Source organism: Opisthocomus hoazin, chromosome 15, assembly GCF_030867145.1.
Source record: "Opisthocomus hoazin isolate bOpiHoa1 chromosome 15, bOpiHoa1.hap1, whole genome shotgun sequence".
NCBI classification, from domain to species: domain Eukaryota; kingdom Metazoa; phylum Chordata; class Aves; order Opisthocomiformes; family Opisthocomidae; genus Opisthocomus; species Opisthocomus hoazin.
In genome coordinates, this window is record NC_134428.1 from 15309256 (window position 1) to 15326653 (window position 17398).

The window sequence follows — 17398 nt, forward strand, 5'->3', positions numbered from 1 at the left end:
CATAGCACCTGATTTTTGGAACTTGTTTTTACCAAAACTACGCCTTGAGACTGAGTCGAAGGGTTCCCTGGTCAACATCTGCCTTTCCCGGAGCGTAGGTTCACTCCCCTGAGAGCCACGTCCGAGCTGCCCAGCTGGGAGGGGGTGTTGGAAAGTGGATCGTGGGAAGAACAGACACCTCTGATGGGAAGGAATGAAAATCCTTGGGTTTCAGAGTCAGGTGTAGACAAAACAGAGAGGGGAGGTGACTTGCACTCTGTCATCTTCCTACGTCTGCAGCTGTCCCTGCTGAAATGGAGAGCAGCTTCTCAGCCATAAATGAGGGCCGTGAACCATAGGGTTTGTGGTTTAATCTGTGGACTAGGATAAAGCATTGGTGGTGGAGAAAGTCCATCACCACCACATCATCCTTGTTTCACTATACAACTTCTTAAAAAGTGGTGTTTTTTCCATCTTTTAGATTAAGGAGGAGCAGAAGATGTAAGATTCAGTAGTCTTAGTAGGAGTCGCGTTCTGGTTTGATAAGGGGTTATCCATGGAATAGCTCTTGAACTGGAGAACAGTGTAAAGCACCATCCAGTATTTTCACAGATGTGTTCTTGTTGCTTGATAACTGCATGCAAGGATCCTGATAACTTGATGAGGAGGATGCTTGCGGTCCATTATTAATACTGAAAGCAAAAACCAGTCAAATAAAGCTTTAGTTCTGAGCTTTAATTAAGTATTAATGGACTAATAAATAATCTTTTAAAATTCTTTTGAACACGTAGGGGTCAAAAAACATCTGCAACTTCCGAGAAAGAAAAATTTTTAAAAGTGCACTATTTATGGCAAAAAAAATGGGACTACAGATGGTGAGTGGAACAGTCCAACTGGGATGATCTTGCATCTTTGGACTGGGGTGGATTTCTGTTCTTGACTTACGTGATGCAGGATGTGCTTTCTGGAAGCAAGTATAGTGACAGCAGTTACATTCCTTGGAAGGAAACTCAGGAACCATAGCAGAGTACTGTACTGATGATGATGATGATGATACTCTGTCATCCTTATGCACAGCTCAATGTACGTGGGGAAAAAATGTGTCTGCAAGGAGACTTGTTGCCAAAAAGGAATAGATAATCTGCTTTTTCTGAGAACAAACGAGTATTCTGCCTCTGCATAATCCCTGTTAAGAGGTCATATATGGAATATACGGCTGTTATTTCCCTCTGCATATAACAAAAAGTACATTATTTATCTGAACCCCTTTCCCATACGCGGTTTACTATGCAATAAATTACATGTTGTGGAGGTGGAAGTCTATGTACGACAGAGATTTCTGCTGTCTACCGGATAATTGTAGACAATCAAAAAATAGAAAGATGTTTTTCCCACCAGAATGTGAATTGCTGTTCTGTAGCAGTGCCCATAGTAATCGGGGAAGGTCCGCCCACTTCTTGAGTAGCACTCAACCTCCTGTGGTGCTCCGCACAGCTTGGGGTGAGATCTTCACTTTTAGGGGAGAGGATCCTCCTCTGGAACAGAGTGACCCCAGTGTTGATTCCTCTCTGGATATGAGTGCTAGTTACAACAAAGTGACACTGAGAAGTTGGGAGTTGGAGATGAATAACTGATCTGTTCTTCTCTTGCGATATCATGTCAAAAGGCCTTGAGTTATAGTTACTTTATATTAGTTTATTAATTTCGAAGTGACGGAAACCACAAATGGGCTTTGATCTCTGGCGTAGAAATGTGCGTTGTATTGTCATGTTTCCACTGCTGCAGAACCATCAAATCTTGCTGTTTTGTCTTCATGCAGAAGTTGTGCACAAACAGACTTTCTAGGTATGTTTTGCTAAATTAGAGCTGTTTCTAATAACTTTCATTCCACTTTCGCTAAATGCTGTAAAGTTTCCCTTCTCAGTAGACTTCTGTCTCTTTAATATGATTCTATAGATTATCTTTTAAAACAGTCTCTGACAAAAGCAAATTATTGCTTTATTTTCTAAACACTTGGACTGCAGAGTGACTCCATATTTTCCACTTCTCCTAAATTAGGGCAGCAGAAGCACTTAGGCAAGTGAATTGAAAATAGAAGTTCCTTGAAATGAGGCGGTGCTGTCAGTCTCTGTGATTGTGGGGCTGAGTACACAACATTTCAGTTTTCCGTGACCTCCAAGCTGCTGAAGATGTGGGGTTGCACCCGATTTTCGGTGTTTTTGTTTTCTTCCATCTGTTTCGTATTATATATGAATATAGGGTAATTATTGCTTGCGTGGTATGGTGTTTTGTGGAATCATGGACTCCGTTAGATTGGCAGGGACCTCCTGCAATCATCTAGTCCAACACCCCCTGCTCAAGCAGGGTCAGCTGGAGGTTGCCCAGGACCACGTCTGGTCAGAGTTTGAGCATCTCCACAGATGGACACTCTATGTCGCAGTATTTGACCCCTCTCTCAGTAAAAAAGTGCTTCCGTGCATTCAGATGGAATTTCGTGTGGTTTAATTTGTGCCCATCGCCTCTTGTCCAGAGGAGTCTGGCTCCCTCGTCCTCACTCCCTCCCAACAGGACAGCCCCAGCTCCCTCAGCCACCTCTCCTATGGAAGATGCTCCAGTCCATTTACCACCTTTGTGGCCCTGGTATTTGTGGTGGTGTATACGAACATATGGTATTTATTTATTATGTATACTAAGGTATGGTATTTGCTTATTTTTACTGGCTAAGTATTGGTTTTAGCTTGATTTCTTAAGGTAATGAGGCTTATGTGATTGCTCTGTCAGGCAGTTGCCCCCAGTAACTTGGGAAGCTGGTGACTGCTTTCAGCCATATTGGTAAAAAAAAGGTCTAGTTATAATTATTTTTTTTTTGGTGAAAAGCAAAAGAGAGAAAGGCCAAGTGAAGGGCTTGCCCAGAGGAGAGACAGGCAGAGCTTGTCAAGAGTGCAGGTCAGTGGCCGGCAGCAGGACAGTTGGCACGTGGGTCTGGGGCAGGTGGGCCCAGTGTGCAAATGCCATCTCTTCCTGGTGTCTGCTCAGAAGATGCATGGGGGCAGAGCTGGGATGGTGAAAGGGCTAGGGGACACCAGCAGAGTTCCCTATGGAAAACAAGCTTTATTGAGTCCCCTCTTAATGAAATGTTTTATGTAAGCCGCTTTCCTAATGTTCTGGATTCTTCTTGAAGAAAAACACCGTCATGTGCCCTAAATGCTGATTTCTGCAGAGGTTGTTGGTCACATGTGGACACTAATTCCAAGACTAGCGTGCATGTGTAAATGCACGTAAAAGCTTTTATAGATAGGAAGCACAGAAGCACGGAGACAGTGTACATTAGCATTGCTTTCTGGAGGTCGGAAAAACAAGGTGAGTCTCTGCCAGGTGCGGAGGTGGCCTTCCGACCTCTCCTTGCATGAAAACTGCTTCCAGTGAAATTCTGTACATCGCAAGGGAATGGTGGTGGCTGTCCAAAGAAACAAGAAGTGCGTTAATAGCAACATAAGACCTTGGTTGATTGATTTGCAACATCAGTTAATGCTCATTAGGATTTTTAAAATGAATGCTCATTGAACATGCATGTACATTCGGTACAGAGATCCATACCTAGTGCTGGTCAGGAGGTCTGACCCCTTTGTGAAAGCCTTTTGTAGCTTGTGTGCTGTGCTATGGCAGTCCAGCAGCTGGAAGCAGCCCCCCCTGGAAAGTAGTTAAGGAAAGCTTTGTCTCGGTAAACCTGGCTGTTGTTTCTTAAACAGTGGCTCTTCTGGCTGTGGCGGTAGGCGTGTTTCCAGGCTGCAGGCCTTGGAGGGCAGATGATGCTGCCCATGTCAGCGTGGTTGGGCCTTTGCTCGGCTCTGGGAGCAGGGAGCCGGCATGTGACCATGTGGCAGAGCCTTCGAGGCTGCAGTTCTCAAAAGACTTCTTGTCTTGCTGTTGGACCCGACTGAGAGGCGGGCAGGGCTGCTTCAAGCTGCCCGGCAATGTGATGTGAGCTTTGGTAGTGCAGGGGCCGCCTGCAGCAGTGTGCACTGCCGTGTGTTACATTCACAGCGGGCTGTCTTTTGAGTTCTCGTCTTCTGGGTTTCTCCATGGGTGTATCTGTGCTCTGGGAACTTTCACAAAATCGCAGACTGGCTGAGGTTGGAAGGGATTTCTGGAGGTTGTCTGGTCCAACCACCTTGCTCAAGCAGGGTCACCCAGAGCAGGTTGCCCAGGACCGTATCCAAGCAGCATTTGAGTATCTCCAAGGATGGAGACTCCATCACCTCTCTGGTCATCCTGTGCCAGGGCTCAGCCACCATCACAGTGTAAAAGTGTTTCCTGATGTTCAGAGGGAACCTCCTGTGTCCCAGTTTGTGCCCATTGCCTCTTGTCCTGTCACTGGGCACTGCTGGAAGGAGCCTGGCTCCGTCCTCTGTGCACCTTCCCTGCAGTTATTTGTATACGTTGATGAGGTCCGCCTGAGGCTTCTCATCTCCAGGTGCTCCAACCCCTTCGTCATCCTTGTGGACTTTCTCCAGTCTGTCCCCATCTCTCTTGTGCTGGGAGAGCCCAGCACTGGACTCAGCACTCCAGGAGTGGCCTCACTAGTGCTGAATAGGGGAGAAGGATCACCTCCTCGACCTGCTGGCCATAGATGAGGACACCATTCACCTTCTTTGCTGCAAGGTCACATTGCTGGCTCCTGTTCACCTTGGTGTCCATCAGGACCCCCAGTTTTCTGCCAAGCTGCTTTCCAGCTGAGTGGCCCCAGCATATCCAGGTGCCTGGGGTTGTGCTTCCCTGGGTGTAGGACCCAAGGAGGATGGGAACTGTAAAAGCCCTTTCCTGGCATTGCCACTGTGGGACTCATGTTTGAGACACCTGGGTGTCATCCTTTCCCACTTCCAAAAAAGAGGCAGCATCTCTCTTCTAATGGCATGTTGCCGTGGCCATTGCTTCCTCATTATGGCTTGGTATTTGCATTGTTTTTTTACATGACAAGCATGTTCATTTACCAGTATTTTATGTAATAAGATGGCTCCAGTGTTTTGTTTGAAAATCGGCGGGAGGTGCTTTGGGTCCTTTGTGAGAGGCATGGACTGTAGCTACCACGGGTTTCTGCGTGGCTTGAGGTACTTAAAGAGCCCTCCAGCTGGGTGGCAATATTGCAAGTTCACTAGCTCCTATCTGCATCTCAGACAACAGAAAGGCTTCTGAAAATCCTCCTCCCCCTTTTGTTAAGCGATACTTTAAATATTGTCCCTCCCTTGTACACTGATTCCCTTTGAGAAGATGGTGAGGAGGGGTGATGAAAGTGGTGCTCGGTGCTCCAGCCTCTGGTGTTCCCCCCTGCAAGTGTTTTTTCCCTTTCGGCCTTGTGTTTGCTTTCTCTGTGAAATGAACCACAGCCTGGGAAGGCACTTTCTTTTTCCCACCCTGAAACCTGACCTCACAAATAGCTGACTAATGGGAGTTTCTGCAGCTTGATGGTGACCTCATAGCATTGAAGGAGGAAAGCATTTGGGAACAGCGGATACCAGATAAAGAAAGGCCTTGCTTGTCACGTGGCTCCTTTCCACTATATGCGGATGAAAGTAAGTGGCAGGCATGAAATGCAGACTTACTGCACAGCCGTCTGCGTACATGATCTGTCTCTGTATTCCTCAGACCCCTCTTTGTCCATTCCTGGAGCCTCTGGGCACTGTCAGATTTCGTCAACAGAATGAGCAGCAGAATCTGTGTTGTTATTAGAGGGTTCTTCAAATTTACCTTGAGTCCTCTTTTGCAATTGTCTTGATTTACAAAAGCTGTTGGTCCCAGAGAGACTAGATTCTTCATTTTCTGGAAAAGTACTGTGGTATTTCTAATGATTTTTTTTCTACTGCACATGCAAATGTTTTCGTGTTTGTGATACTTTTCTCCTTACTTGTTGTAAGGTTCCAAAACATAGCCATTTAGTTGTTCAGAAGTAAAAAGCAACACAAGTGTGAGCATCTGTAAAGTGATCCCATGTCTTCTGGATGAGACAAATCTTAAATCATGGGGTTATTAATATTTTCTCAGTTTTCTCCCATGTCTTTTGTCAGTGGTGTCACTTGAACGTGATTCAGAATTGATCACAATATTGCAGATTGTGATTAAAACTCAGCAACTGAAGATAATAAAATTAATGCCGTATATTTAAAAAGTAAGCAACAACAAAAAACGTTTCTGGAGATGCCTATTTTTCATATTCGTATCTAAGTGGACAGCATGAGTTGTAATGATTCTAATTTTCTCCTTTCTTTCTTAAATGGTAAAGTAAACGTACTGGCCATGCTTAGCAATAATGACAACTAGGTCACCGCTTTGGCCTGTGATTAGCACATCCACCGTGTGAAGGATGGTCATCTTTAGATTCTGAGCATGCCTTTCCTTACAAAAAACTGTAGCAATAAAACTAAATAGGATTGTAAGCCAAAGATTTAGCATCCTGTTGCGTATCGTCTGATGCAGGACTAGAATCGATGTTAATGCAAATAACAGTGATAGAGATGATTCTTTCCTTCCCTGAAGGTGAACTAGGAGCATTTTCTCGGAAATAATTAAATGGTGCCTTTCCTCTGCTGAGATGTGAGAGTCAAGAGCTGCCTTTGCAAGCAGAAGGAGGATTTGCTGCAGTTCCAGGTGGGGTCCTGTCCTGCCCCTACCCCTGTCAACGCGACACCAGGGAAGAGACCGCCTGCAAGGGTTTAAGAGCAGCAGCCGCTCTCTTCCCTCCCCGCAGTATGATTTTACTGTTGTGGCAGTCTGCCCTCTTTTTATTTGCTTCCTTCTTCGTGCATCACTCCATCAGGAGCAAGGCAAGTCAGCACATGATGGGGTGCGGATCATGGGCGACAGCTTGGATGAAACCCAGGCTGGCAGTGGTGCGGCATCCTGAAAGATGCAGAATGTGCTGGTCTGTTCCCGGGACCTCATCTCCCATGGGATCTGTCTCAGTGGTGAACTGGGCAGCACAGGTTTTGAGATGCAGGAGAGAGATGTGTCCTTCTGCTGCTGAGAAGCCAAGTTGGTCTGATGGAGGATTACCAAATGCAGACTAAGAGCTAAAGTACAAGATGTAATGCTTGGGGGTTAGGCGGAGGAAAAAGTGCTCTTAGAAATGTGGAAGCAGCTTGTCCTTGCCTCTATTTGTTTGATCTTCTCCCTGTAAAAAGTTTGTGTGCAGAATGCTTTTTTTTTAGTGTAAAAACTATAGATTTTTGTAGCATATTGGAGATGTTGTTACAGGACAAACAGCTGTTGGAAAGCCACTTCCTAAAAACGCCTCATTAGTTATTCTAAATTTTTCTAATAAATGGTATGAAGTCTGTACTGATTAGATGAAATGAATTTGGAGACTCTTCAGTTTACAAGTTTTATTCATTTAAAGAAAGCTAATGAAATCGATTTGTGACAGGGAATAGAAACTGACCAAATGATACATATTTCTAAATCACTTCTTTATGAGGATTCTGGCTTTCCAAATGTAATGCCTATCAATCCTTGCCATCTGGTTACCTGACTTTATTCTCACTAACCTTGGAGGAAAAAAATCTATATCCAAACACAGACCCTTCATACAAATCCTCTTCATGTCACTCAAGCTTATGACACTTATTAATATTCATAAATACCGGTGTGTGTTATTATTACCTTTGAAATAAAATTAATCTGAGTGAGCACTGTGAGCTGTTACTTCCTTTGAAGAGCAATTCAACATAATATTCTGGATGTCAGTTGATGATGATGATCTGGTGTAGTGGCCGAGTTTCCCCTCAACAGGTTTACCTACATAAGTCAAATTGTAATCTTCAAGTGGGCCTTGATGAGAAGCTTTTTTTTCTCTTGATGAAACGAAGCAGGCTGCTTCATGCTCACTTTCTGTTTGTGGTTGTGCAGGTAGATTTTTCAAGGATGTTGCTGGGTCATGCTAGGTATATGAAGGCAGAACTTAGTGTCAGAGTTTCAGGAGGTAGAATTGTAAGAGAAAGGCCAAGAAGGTCAGGGAAGATTTGGACTTACTACCATTGCAAATGAATTTAAATAACCGATGACTGAAGTTGCAAGAAAAATCCCTAGCCAGTCTTCACTTTTCAGAGAATGATGCGGTCTTTCCTCTAGCAGAGGCTCCCTGGCACCTTCGTTCTTCCTCTTGCCTGCTGAGGAGTATGAAGATGACACACATCTCCATCATCACTCGTTGTCATGGTGCCTCTGATAAGTCGTAGCAGGCTAGATACTTTCATGCTGCTGAGGAGGAAGCGTGGGGTGTCCCAGGCGAGGGGAGCTGCTTAGTTCCTGTGCTTAGTGCCTCCTACACAGTCCTGGAGCTCACATGGCGAGTGCTGGCCAAGTGGTGGCTGCTCTGCATTGACTTCAGGTGGTGAAGTGATGTCTGAGCAGCCAGCTGGACCCTCTTCTGTCTTTCTCTCTTCTGTCTTCCCCAGTGGGAGCCTGCTCGGCATTTCCAGGAGACTGCACCATGGTACTCAAATACTTACATCACGTTGTCCATGCGAGCCTCGTAGGCTCAGCCTCTGTCATGCAGACTGTGCTTACCACTGTGCGAGGAGTATCAGATGTGTGCAGGGCTGCCATTTCATCCATCTGCTTCTTGATCAACAGTGATTTCAATTCTAGTCCAGTCTTTCAAATAGGTAGACCTTCAGTCTGAGGTTGCATGTTGATGTTGGGAGGATTGACAGCTAATCTGCATGTTCAGGGATGCCACACGTGGGCCATGACAAACACTGCAATTCTTCTGTATTTTGTGGTGGAAAATCCCTTCTTTCCTGTAAGGAGATGGTCAGCCTTCAAAATTGATGTATCAGGTGTGGTATTCTGTTTGTCTGTAGTTCTCTTTGCAGTCTGTTGGGCTGCAGGGTGTCCAGAGTGATACCCTTGGAGCTGTGTCTATCTTTCCAGGACAGATTATTTTAGTTCAGGTATCATCTGGAAGCACTGGACCTTCTGCTCCTGAGCTGGATGGTGACGTGGTCTCCACTGGTTTGTGGACAGCTGCTGGTGTCTGCCTTCTCTCCCAGTGCCCTGATTCAAAGGGACCTGCTCAAGGCAGGATGTGATTCTCAACTGAGTCTGACAAAAACAGGTTTAGGCTCTTATTTTTCTTTCCCATTCTACCTAGGGTTTGGCCATTCTAACCTCAGCCACCCCGCTTTGTGGCATGAACGCCAGTTGTGTCTCAGTGCTAGAGCAGACCTGCTCATCCCCCTGCAGAGGGGAGGCAAGGTAGCAGCATCAAAACAGGCTTTCCTGCCCTTTCATCTGCAGTGTTTTGTGTGAAGGTTTTTCTGTCAGACACATGCTGAGTTTCTCCCAAAAGATAATTGTGCATAGTAATTGTAAATCCTATTTTAAAGCAGGAAAATTAACTAATCTGTTAATGACTGGATATTTTCAAGGTGTATGGCCCAGAGCCACATTAGCTTTTTGCCCTCTTTTTCAGAGTCTGTCTGAAATTTCTGCTTCTGGTATTCTGTGCTTGAAAAAGGACTGAAAGGGCTTACGTGCAACACATTTATGAACAGCACATTTGGACGCCACACATTTAGAAGAGCTTGGTTGCAGGGAAGTACCTTCCGCTTCCTACTATGGAGAGAGCTGTCGTGTCAGAATATTTTACAGTTTCCTTTCACCAATCAGTGACAGCTTTGGAAAATAATCCAAATATATGTTTTGTTTGAGCCAAAACAGAATCCTCTGGGGTTTTTCATTTAGTTATTAATCATTGTAGAATACATTCTGTCTTGCAGAAAGTGGAACACTGGGACATGTGTTTAAAGAATGAGCAATGTAAATTCAGCATGTCATAGCAAACAGAGATGGGGAGTAAGGCAAGAGGTATGTGGTGTGTCTACATATGCAAGACTAGACGACGGTGAAAATGGCTGGTTACTCACGTGGAGTTCTGGGTCTCTCTCTTTGCTTTAGAGCTGCAGTTGAGAAAGCGAGTGTCTGTTTTCAGGAGAAGCCTCCCTAGGTTGAGGAGTGGGTAGGCAGAGTTGGTGGCCTTCATTATAGAGCTGCCCATGGTGGTAAAATTAAGAGGAATCTGGTGCTCTCAGTGTTTATTTTGGTGCCTATGTTCTCATTCAGCATTAGTTAAGGAGTATAGATAGTGTTTCAGAGTATCAGAGCTAAAATCGGAGTGGTTTCAGAGCTAAGAGATTTTCAAGTAACTGATACATGAAGTAGCATTTTTCTTACTAAATCTTAAGGAGTTTTATATTTCGTGGTGATGATGGCATGAATTGACTGACTCTGAGTCTGTCTTCCTATTTCACTACATTTATTGTTGAGTTTCAGTATTCACCCCAGAAGCCCATGGAATGGATTTTTTTTTTTTGTTAGTGAAATGTCCACTGATTTATGTTGGGTGTAATGGAGTGAAATGATGTCTTTCTCTGCATGGTCTAAATTTGACCTTCCAAAATCTAGTTATAAAGCTCATCTGAAGCTTCAGTAGAAAAGAAAGACCTGCCTCCAATCGGAGGGTTAATTTCTGACCCCAGTCCATCTTTTAAAGACAAGTTGTTTCTCACTGATTCGATGCAATTTGGCTCTATGTATGTATAAAATAAGGAGATACAGTATTATACACATATGCTGAAGAAATTATATTAGTCATACTTCTTACTGCATTTTCATTTTATTAGAAAATTGTGAAAGACTTTGTTAGAGAAATAATACTTTTTTCATTTGTGATTTGAACATAATAGTGTTCAACAGACACTACACTTTCACATTCAATCTCTGAGTGTTTAAAAGCACATTAAATTTAAACTAAAATGTAATTTTTATCCATTGATTTGTATATGCCTTGTACTAGGTGCCTTCTGCCTCCAGAAATCTCTGTGTACTAGCATAACTGGAGAAGTCTGCATGGAAGGGGCTTCTTAGCACGGTGCCTTGGCAGAGTCCGGCGGCATCTCCGGATTTGCACAGCGGAGACAGCTTATGATGGCCTGACTGCGGGGACTATCTGGTTTCACTGGTTGTCCTCTCTCTGGAGGTCCCAGTCCAGCAGAACACATGCCAGGTGTTCAGCTTCAGGGACATCACAGGCTCCATCGATGGCCACGCTGATCACGGCCATGGTGTTGGGGTTGTCCATCTGGTGATGGCTGTCAGCTTCGTTCCTTGCTGGGTGGCTGTGGCTTCAGCGGGGGCTGTACCCCTGTCCTAGGGCCCTGCTGTGCGTGCGCAGACAGCAGACCTTGCCCTTCCCATCAGCCTGCCACCTGTTCTGTTGCTCGCTTGCGCAGTAGTCTTTGGCAAATCTTCCACTCACTTCGTTACAATTTTTTAAATCTGTAAAAGAACGATTTAAGCTCCTCTTGGGTAGTTAAGTGGTTTAACACAATTTTTCATCACAGCCACCTTTTGTAGCAACACTAAATGCAATTGCATCATCTTTGTAATTCTGGTTATGTGAAACGCTGCCTACATTCTGCCAGCCCCACCTTATCCTCACCTCACCGGTTTCTTTCCTCTTCCTTCCTTTGACTGGGTGGCTTTTGTAGTGTGTAGCCTGAGTTGGATTGAAATTGCCACATAATTTGGATCGTAATTGCAGACACAAAAATACATACAAATACATTTTAGTCCTCACAAAGGGAGAAAAGTTTACATTACTACCTTGCATAATTTTGTTTTTTTCTTTATAAAATGTTTGTTCCATTAATATTTGTTTCATTGTCCGTTGCTATCCATGCTCTATTTCAGTTCAACTTTTAAAAACAGTGCATCAGCATCTTTTATCTCCCTGGATGGAGGCTCATGCTAAGCTGTGCAGGAAGCGGAGAACTGTGACATCAGCCATGCAATGTCGTACATGAAAAAGTTTAGAAAGAATGAAAAAAAAGGGAGGCAGGAGTTTGGATAGCGGTCATTAGGTGCTCTCCACTTGTTGTGCTTGTGGTATGATGATCTTTGTGATTTGGGAGAAAATTGACATCTACACTCTTGAATAAGGAAAGTTACCTTAAACTAGTGTACTGGGTTTGCACAGCAAGGTTTTGGTGGCGGGGGGGCTACAGGGTGGCTTCTGTATGAAGCTGCTGGAAGCTTCCCCCATGTCTGACAGGGCCAGTGCCGGCCGGCTCCCAGACAGACCCACCACTGGCCAAGGCTGAGCCCACCAGCAATGGTGGTAGTGCCTCTGGGATAAACGTATTTAACAAGGAAAAAAGACCTGCAATAACGACATTTGCAGCTGGAGGAAGGAGTGAGAATACATAACAAACAACTCTGCAGACCCCAAGGTCAGTGCAGCAGGAAGGGAGGAGATGCTCCAGGCGCCAGAGGTTCCCCTGCAGCCTGTGGAGCAGACCATGGTGAGGCAGGCTGTCCCCTGCAGCCCATGACGAAGACCGTGGTGAGGCAGGCTGTCCCCTGCAGCCCGTGGAGGCCCATGGTGGAGCAGATCTCCACCCGCAGCCCAGGGAGGACCCCACGCCAGAGCAGGGGGATGTCCAAAGGAGGCTGTGACCCCGTGGGGAGCCCGCGCTGGAGCAGGCTCCTGCCAGGACTTGTGGCCCCATGGAGAGACGAGCCCACGCTGGAGCAGGTTTGCTGGCAGGGCTTGTGGCCCTGTGGGGGACCCACGCTGGAGCAGCCTGTTCCTGAAGGATGGCACCCGGTGGGAAGGACCCACGCCGGGGCAGTTCGTGAAGAACTGCAGCCCATGGGAGCAGTTCACGGAGAACTGTCTCCCATAGGAGGAACCCCACACTGGAGCAGGGGAAGGGCGTGAGGAGGAAGGAGCGGCAGAGACAACATACGATGAACTGACTGCAGCCCCCATTCCTTGTCTCCCTGTGGCACTCGGCGGGAGGATGTAGAGAAAATCGGGAATAGAGTTAAGCCCAGGAAGAAGGGAGGGGTGGGGGGGAAAGAGTTTTTTAGATTTGGTTTTATTTCTCATTATCCTACTCTGATTTGATTTGTGATAAATTAAACTAATTTCCCCAAATTGAGTCTATTTTGCCCGTGATGGTAATTGGTGAGTGATCTCTTCCTGTCCTTATCTCGACCCATGAGCCTTTTGTCATATTTTTTTTCCCCTGTCTATCTGAGGAGGGGGAGATAGCATGGCTTTTGTGGGTACCTGGCATCCAGCCAGGGTCAGACTGGCACAACTAGTATTTACCATGTAGTTTTACTGAGAATGCGTCTGTCCAGGCATCCAGCTTCCATAGCACAGCCTCTTGTGGAAGCAGCGTGTGGGGCAGGAGGTCTGTGCGTGTCCAGCACCCACACAAGCTGTTGTTTTAATTCTGAATGGTCTATTTCCATATGTTTATACACACATGTATATAAGGTAACATTAGTATTAAATATGTATGTTGCTATAGCATGTACAGTTATAGTGCTGGGGACTGTCTTGATGTAAGTTGAGTTACCCCAGACTTGATCCCTACAGACCTCTTAGTGCATCATAATTTTTGCACCAAATCTGTAACTGTTTTGCCTCCAGCATTCTGAGGAAGACACCCACTCTGAATTAAAAACTTAGGACAATAACACTGGAAGGGAATTCCTGAGTCAGCATGTCCAGTCCCTCAGTATTGCAGGCAACCGAGTTATATAATCTGTTTCATAAATATATCAAGCTTTGTCTTAAAACCATTAGTTAAATCTGCTGCCTCTATGCTTCTAAAACGTAACCTTCTTCTAAATTGCAGAATTGCAGTGGAGTTTTTTTTTATTATTGTTATTCATGGCCTGGTTTTACTGGATTGTTCTTGTGGCAGCACTGTCCTTTACTACTGGTAAGTTTTCCCTCTATCAAATATTTATGTCTTTGCTGTGTTAATGGAAGCTGGTCCTGTCCTATCATGGTCTTGTTCCCTTGCCAAGGAAGGTGGGCGAGCTGGCCTGTGCCGTGCATCCTGCTAGCAGGAGGTGCCATCTATCACCGAGCCAGCCTAGTCTTGTTTTACAGATTCCCTCATTCCCGTCTTCCTTGAGTAAACACTTAGCTACGTCTGGTGCTTGAGCTGATCCTCCCTGGGAGGTCAGAGGAATAATGGGTGGTTTCTCAGGTACATCTGACCAGTGCTCGCTATGGTGGCGTGATTGCTCTCCCGGGAGTGTCCCCATGTCACATTGCCTTTTTCAAAGTCCTAGCAAGAGCATTTGTCTGAGGGCTGTCACTTTTGTTAGCGTGGTCCAGTGCAGTGTGTGTGACATGGAGTTGCAGGAGGTGACAGCATGTCCATCTCCTCTCTGCCCTCCTCATGGTGCAGTTGCATCTGGCCCAGAGCACATAACCATGGGGCTTAATTAACTAATCATTCTGTCATCAGCTCCTTCCTCTTAACCCTTCTCATCACAGCAGAAATGGCTGTCCTTATGTGTGTGCCCTTGCACTCGTGTGCTGTTCAGTCCCAGTATTGCTCTGGTCTTCAGCATCATCCAGTTCCTCCCCTGTGATAGTTTGGTTCTTTTTAGTGCTCATGGCAACTCCTAGTCTTCTGTCACCTGCAAGACTTCACAGTGGCACCTTCTTTCTTGTTGGCCATGCTTGCTGATGGAAATACGGGACAAGGCTGTTCTCAGTTTTGAGAAGAGCTCTGGTAGCAGCCCATCTGTTCTTTGTACGCCCCTTTCCTCCACCGCATCTTCTGTCCCAAGCAAGCATGTTGTTTGTCTCACTGGGAGATGCGAGCGGCAGGATGGGCAAACTCCATGTCTTGGGCAGAGCTGGAGCAGGGTCAGAGGTGTGGGAGGGTCCCCTCTGCGTCTTCTGGCTGTGATGTAGGACCAGGCCTACTTCATAGAAAGCGTCTCAGGAGTTAAGTGATCTTCCTTTGAAAAAAAATCTCAGATCCATTGGAACAGGAATATAGGAGATGGTAATCTTTGCACAAATCAACAAAGAATACATTTATTTCACAGAAGGTGTTCAAAGACCAATCTATGACTATAGAGTATCTAGCAGAAGAAAGATGCCTTTTTGACTAATTCAGGTTAGCAACAGGAACAAAAATCTCATCTCCAAGCTCTGCAGATATAAAGGAAATGTTATTTCCCTAGAAGGCTGTATGATTTTATGGAGATGGAAATGTTCCTTCAGGAATGCATTTGTCTTTGAAGAGGACAGCAGATTCAGACACAGGGCATAGCTCAGAGCATCTTTCCATCATGAAACTGTGTACAGTGTGTCCTTCTGCACTAATAAATTCTAAAAAATAAGTTTAAAAATATAGTTAAAATGGCATTAGCATGTGTCAGAGAAAATGGGAAGGAGGAGCAAGGAGTTGTTCTCTTTTACGATGTTTTGGCCATTCCACTAATAAATGGCTTTGTTCACTGTCAGCTTGATTTGAGGTTGGAGACCTCAGCCGAGGAAGGCTGGTATTTATTTTTCCATACTAAATGCGTATTTATGTGTAAGCATCTTCATGTGAATCAGTGTTATGTATCTTAAATATTCCATATAGAATTCTTAATATAATAATGCATTCCTAATATGAAACATCTCCTAGTCCCAAGGCTGATGTGTAACAAGTTGTACTGTGAATATGGTTTGAACTTCAGGCCAAGCTCTGCAATGAAAATGCGAGAGTTTTTGTATCACAGCTATCACAACTGTGACTGCGTAATTGCTGAGCGCTACAGAAGTGGGAATCCCATGCAGAGTACAACAAGAGGCACTGGAGATTTGTGGACAGTTGTGATTTGCTGAGTTTGTGATTAGTGCAGGATAAGATTTTGAACAAGCGTGAAATTTGAGAGAGTAAATTAATTATCTGTGAGTTTTAAAAAGTGTGATGTAGTGAGGGGTTTTAAATTTTTGATTGATTCATTTCACAGTTGCAATTGAATTGCTTCTCAGCTCGTGGACTGTCTGCTGTTTGTCAGGGCACCCGTGGGAGTGTTGCAGTTTGGTCTTTTGAACTAGGCCTTATAAAACTAATACATGAGGCAGCATCTTGTTTGTGGTAACTAAGGTCCTGCTGAGATGGAGAAGATCTGGGCTATTATTAGAATTTGCACTTACTGATTGCATATTTTCTTGCAGCACAGTTACTGTTTGGGGTCTCTTTTATACAGAGGGCAGATGTATTGGGGTTTCGCTGCACGTCAGTACTGCTGGGGAGCATCCAGGCTGCAGGGGGAATCCAGGGTTCGGTCTTCAGGTGCTGTGGATGGGATTGACCTGGGTCACCTGGAGAAGGGTCTTCTGAAGGCAAGGGCCTTCCAGGAGAAAGGGTGAACATTGGTCAGAGCACCCTCAACCTATGGATCTGTCGCTTTGGGGCACTGGAGAGCGAGATGAGTGATTATCAGGTGAAATGCAAGGAGTGTCTTTTTACCTGCTAGTGAAACTCTTCTAGCCAAAACACTTCTAAAATTCATGTCATGTTACATACAATACATTGGAAATTCAGGTGTGCTTTTATCACTGTGTGTGGTCTGATGGCTGTATTTTTCTGTTTGTGAGGGTACATTTTAGCGGTTGAGACCAGCGAGGGAGAGTGGCTTTAAATATTTGCAAAACCTTTGTTTTCACAAGGAAAGCACTAATAGTCTGCAGTCTGCACCACCTCTCTGCTTGGTAGAAGCTAGGCGTGTGTTCATGCGATGGAGTCAAGTTAGTGTTGATGTGAGGTAGACAAGACTCAATTCCTTAAACGATGTCAGCTTTGCTAAACAAGTGACTTTATATAAATGCCTATGGGGATAAAAATTTCAACATCTATTCATAATTTGAGATTTTTAACTATTTGTAGGTTTTTACACAGCGCTCTAATGCTCTTCTAAAAAGTGTCTGCGTCAATGCAGGCTGGCTCATAAAGTGAGAAGCAGAATTCCCTTGTTATCGACTATTGAAATGGAAGTTATTTGCTGAGGGAGCATTTCGCTGATGACCATCATAATTCAGAGAAGTGGCTTAGCTTAGAGATCCTTTTTCTGATTGTCAAGTGAGAAGATGTAACCCTCTGTTACTGAAGCGCTGGCATTGTTGATATCTGACTGTGGCCATGACCTGTAGAGGAGCTACAATAAGAAAATGTGGTTTGCTGAGTTGAGTGTCAAATACAAAGTGGTAGACATCTGATTTGTAAGGAAATAATCTGTCTTCCTGAAGTTGCTGTTTAGTGAAATGGCTTCTGTTAAGAGAGCAGAACAAGGTCTTCACTGTGAGTAGCGTGTAAAACTAAACATCAGTGGGCCTGTTAAAGGGGACTGGAGACTCGGTTTTGAACAGGTCGGATTTAAATAGCCAGGAGCTATTTAAATAGCTCTTTCTTTGTTGTGGCTTTCTAAGATAAAATACTGTCAACACAACTCCCTAAATTGCCAGCCTGATTAGGTGCTGCCAAGAAACTGTCAGGTGGACTACACAACCAGCATTGCTTGCCTTGCTTGGAGACCTCCCCTGGGAAGT

General features: G+C 44.9%; 1 protein-coding gene across 31 annotated transcripts in view; it reads left to right on the plus strand.

The window, feature by feature from the left end:
* Nucleotides 1-17398, plus strand: part of MAPK8IP3 (mitogen-activated protein kinase 8 interacting protein 3) — an 84256-nt gene that overhangs the window by 983 nt on the left and 65875 nt on the right. The window lies entirely within an intron of this gene.